The sequence below is a fragment of the Etheostoma spectabile genome, chromosome 10 (assembly GCF_008692095.1).
Source record: "Etheostoma spectabile isolate EspeVRDwgs_2016 chromosome 10, UIUC_Espe_1.0, whole genome shotgun sequence".
In the NCBI taxonomy this organism is placed as follows: domain Eukaryota; kingdom Metazoa; phylum Chordata; class Actinopteri; order Perciformes; family Percidae; genus Etheostoma; species Etheostoma spectabile.
Window position 1 is genome coordinate 8894388 of NC_045742.1, and position 5117 is coordinate 8899504.

Genomic DNA, 5117 nt, shown 5'->3' on the forward strand with positions numbered 1-5117 from the left:
TCTGATTCCAGCATGTGACCGTATGCACACAAACTGCATATGACATTATTTATGTATAACTTATCTAAACATAATTGAAAGGTTGTTTACAAGATAGCACTAGGACAATGTAAATTAAATCCACACAAAGCAAGCCATAGAAAAACAAAACAAAAGTGTCCCTGTGAGTCACAGCTGAATTAACTGCCATAGTTTTAAATATGACGCGTGGCTGATTGCTAACCAGCCATGAGAAGCTATTGACTCGATTTGACTCTGCTGGAAAGGCAGAGAGTCTGGTGGAGCATTAACACTAGAAGCACATTGATGGCCCTTTGAGAGAGTCTGTGTCGGTACCTGTGTTGCAGCTGGCCGAGCAGCTCTAAGAGAGGCTCTCCAGTGTGGGTGTCTGTAGGGGAGTGTTACAATAGCTGCTACAAGCAGAACAAGTAGACGTATACACACAATACAAAATCCAACTGTATTATCATCATATATCAACAAAAATCCATGTGAAAAATGTGTACAGGGAATATAAAATAACTTAGTGTGTTTTTCCATCTACAACTACTTTAGCTTTTAGACGTTGAAAGTGCGTCACTGAGCGAAGTTCAGCCTTGATCTTAGAACTGTCACCTTTTGATTCCACAGTTTTGCTGCCTGGACAGCAAGGCATGTGTATTTAAAAATGGAAATTCAGCTAGTTTTATTACAGTGGGCCATCTGTTGTTGAATAGATGCTTACGTCCCATGACAGTGAAAGCCCAATTACCCCTAGTTTATAATATATCACAGATAATTAACACGTTTGTTATCTTCTTTCACTGAAATTAGATCTTCACCATGGCACGGCCTGGAATTTATTTAACACGTGTGGTAAAACGTTTGCGATATGTGTACAGTAACTATGCAATTAATATAGTGAGCACCGTGGAGTAATATATGTCACATGTCAGGTTTCTTTTCATGGTCATACTCTGCACCACCATGTCTTCATTTTTGGAAAAGGCACTGCAGCAGATCAAAACAGAAAATAAGAGGCACATCCAGAATGGTAAGATATTGCTTGTTCCATGGGCATGACTTAGTAGTCTTACCTTAGTAGGTATATGCTGTAAGGAAAATTAAATAGGACAAAGGCAAAAAACATAGTTTACCTAAGTGAATCACCGGCCCCAACAACACATCCCAAAGCTTAGAAGCATCAAAGGGACATTTTCTTCCCAAAGGGAACAGATGACACATAATGACAAGGAGGGTGTCGGACACATTTTGCCAACATGCCTGGCCTCAGATGCCAATGCTGCATGTTTGTGGTCATACCTAATGGGTGCCGTTAATTTTTTTTGCCATTTGCTTTTCATGTCAATTTTTTCAACAAATGCACCCAGGGAAAATGTGGGAAGAAAGACTGGGACCGGTTAAAAATTAATGTGATCATGTCGGGAAAGGGACTGTGCTGAACAACATGTGGAAAGAAAATGTGTCTCTCTGAACTCCCTTGCTGCCGTGAGGCATAACACAATTAGACTTTAGAGTGTTTTTTCCTCTCCCTCTGCCCATCTGATTTCTGCTCTTGCTAGGCTATTCTCTTTCATCTGCTTTATTCTTCTGTATTGTCATAATGTAGCAGACCCTGAGTGCTCTCACAGATCACTGGTACAGCTTATCAGTGAAGTGGTGCCGCTTCAAATTGGGTCCCTTAATTTAGTCTCTCTACATTCATTCTCAGGATTACACTTTCAGGGGAAAAGGCTGCAGTAGTGGAGAGGACAGATAAACATACTCTAGGTAGAACAATCTAGAGTAGTACATGGAAATCTCATGTAGAGTTTAGGAACGAAGAAAGACGAGTGTGTTTGCAGTTCCAAATGTTAAAGCAGCCCTCTGCTTTTGGAAATAAATTCTCTCATCAATCCTTAGCAGATAAGTGGTAGGAAAAAAATTTAACCCATTCTGGAAATATTAGTTAAAGCTCATTTTACATACAGTATCTTCTGTTCAACAAAAAACAGATTATTAGCAAGTGCAGCACATTGCAACTGTAGTTTAAGTAGTACGATTTACATAAATTTAACAAATGATGGTCACCCATTTTTAAGAAAACTTGTTTGAAATTGCAGAACATATATTTACAGCTGTTGGCTCTGCAATAATTCCCTTCATTTAAAATCTGCCCTGTATCTAAGTATTCACATGCAGGTGTTTGTATAGCAAGGTGGTGAATATTTCATAGAATTGTTTTCACCAACCTTAACTGAACCTGGTGAGTGTCAAAAACCTGAAAATGTTGTGTCCATATCTTTATGTTTCATCACTTACGTCTCAAACTTATAATCTACTTCACAGAGTCAATACTTATTTCACTGAATAGTTTATAGCTCTTCCATGTAAATCCATGAAACAAATGATATTCGGTCAAATTCAGAAATATAGTATTTGACCGACAAAAGGGGGTAGGAATAAGACAATTCATGCTACATATGTACATACTAATATGAAACATACAACGCACAGTGTCATATGTACTGTATGTTTCAAAGTAGCAGTGCAAGATGTAACCAAAGAGATCAACATATTCTGAATGTTCAGCATGTTTGCGTTTTAAGCATTAAAGAAAAATGGTGTTTCAGCTGTGAAAGGAGTCCAGCAGAGCCTTGTGTACTGAACCAGTGTCCCTGTTTTACTGGATTTAATGGCTATGCTCACCTACTGCATTAGGATATTTTCTGACTATATATTGTTAAATGCTGAGCAGCTGTCTCAAAATTCACATTTCAAACTGTTTTTAGGCATTACTCATGGATGTGACAGTTGAAACAATATTCATATGTGGCAGCACTTTACTGGAACAAATGTAAAGGCATGATTAAGCCATTAAGGCCACATCTGCCAGCCTAATTCCTTTTTAATATGCGGAGAACTCGGCTGTATATTGCTACAGTGGATGTGACATTTTAATTAGGCAAGGGCTGTAAAAAATGTTTACCACGAGGTTGCATGGAGCTACTGCTCAAATCACTGTGGCGAATAGTAAACAGTGGTCCGCACTGGCTACCAATCTCAAACCAGCACACCCCAGAAATCCCACAGACCTCCATACTATCATTGCCGTTAGCTTTGTCACATATTGAACACAAAAAAGGTAAAGGCAACCGAAATTTATTTCCATCTGTTCTAGCTGATTATAAGGCTTTTATTCCAGTAAAACCAGTGTTATAGTATGGACTACTTGGACAGCTGAGCTTGTTACACCAGTACATTTAAATTTATTTTTAAGACTCTTTCCCACGCTAAATCCCTCTTGAGATTTTCTTTTATTAATACTGTTGTTGACATAAACACTAGGGCTAGAAATAGAACTCTCAGATTATATAGACACACAAAAGGACAACCACGGACAGAAACCTAAATTATTTCTGGTTTGCATGGATAATTCCACATCTATTCCATGAGCAAAGCTTATAAATTATGATGGGATTGATGAGAGAAGAACTTACTCTAGGATGAATTTGACTCATCTGTATTATTTATGTCCCATCAAAAGACAAATGAAGAAGAGATCAGCCTGTTAAATTAAGTAAAATGACTTAAGTACATCAGAATATCTGTGTATTATTTTTCATTACCTTATAAGCATTATAGATATATGGACTGTTTAGCCCGATATTATTCATTATAACAGACAGCTTATTTTTAAACTCAGATGTGTTGTATACATCAGATATATTCATCTGAGTCAAACATACACATGAAAAAATGCATCAGTCATCAACAGAGAGTTGCTGGTTTGAATCTCAGAAACTGCTAGTACAGTAATACATTATGTGAACTGCACATTTGTCTGAAGTAAAGCTGTTTAATAATAGAAGGAGGAACTAATGTCTGACTGTACTGAGCTACGCTCCAGAACATATACTGTTCTGTAACTGGGACAGAAGGATTTTGAAGCACGGAATTGATGTAACACAGATAATGTATGAATCCTTCTGTAATGTTTCACAGTCAGTCATTATATCTTAGCACTGTAGTGTAGCTCCAGAACTCTAAGATGTTTGAGTATAAAGCATATTTACAGTTTCATATTTACTAGTTGAAGTTAAGTGAATGTGATATTTCATGACGGTAGGGTTCATGAATATGTATGTGCAGCTGAGGGACTGCTTCAGTTAACAGCAAACTCTCTGCACAGCTTTCACGCTTGGCACCGCCTTAGCACATGACTTGGCATTATGATAATACATTATTACTATGTCATTGTAATGATACAAATTATCCTGTGACATTCAACAGAATTTCTTGAATTGGTATGAAGAAATGTGTGCTGGAATGATGGGGAAAAAACTAGACACAATTCAGTCAGCAAAAGCACTAAGCGTTGGTAGCATGCAAATATAATCAACTGGGGGATTTTAGGATTGTGTAAAGCATTCTAGGCACATCCTTGTCAAAGCACAGTTTGACTAGTATCGTGAGTGGGATGTGGCAAACAAATAGACGGATAAGGACTGTCTCAGCTGAAAGCAGAGAAAAGCAGTCAGTACTGTGGACAGCTCCGCTCTGTGTTATGTCCTCCTTAGGACCTCGGACAGCTCTCCGGGGATCTGACCGCAGTCATCCACAGTTCATCTACAGTGTACCTACTGAACAAAGACCTGCGTATTTCTGTTCTTTTGCTGTACTTCACCTCACATGTTCACTGTACTTATTATTTTAGAAACTGGCCATTTCAGATGAACTACAATTCTAAGTAATCTGAAGGCTGCTTTATGAACAAGATTAATGGGTCTGTTAGCAAAACGTGCTGTATTGATTTAGCTGTTTTTCTGGAATCATGTATTCACTATTATGTGAGGCAACCATTGTAACCTATTATTTAACTGTTCCAAAACCTGTTAAGTTCTGGCAAGTGTTCAATTAGTCTGGGGATATGTTTCAAAAGGAGCCTAAATTGGACAACCGCGGTTTTTAAAATAAGCTGAAAAGTCTAATGATCTGTAGATTGAATTAATTAATAGGGAAATGTCTGTAGTCTATGTCCTGAGTTTAAAGTAGATATTTATACTTATGCTACATTGAATAAACTCTATTAATACAAATGGGTTTTGCCTTTTTTTACTCACGTTTTATTATTGAAC

General features: G+C 37.6%; 1 protein-coding gene across 3 annotated transcripts in view; it reads left to right on the forward strand.

The window, feature by feature from the left end:
* Positions 1-5117, forward strand: part of lingo2 (leucine rich repeat and Ig domain containing 2) — a 265572-nt gene that overhangs the window by 77161 nt on the left and 183294 nt on the right. The window lies entirely within an intron of this gene.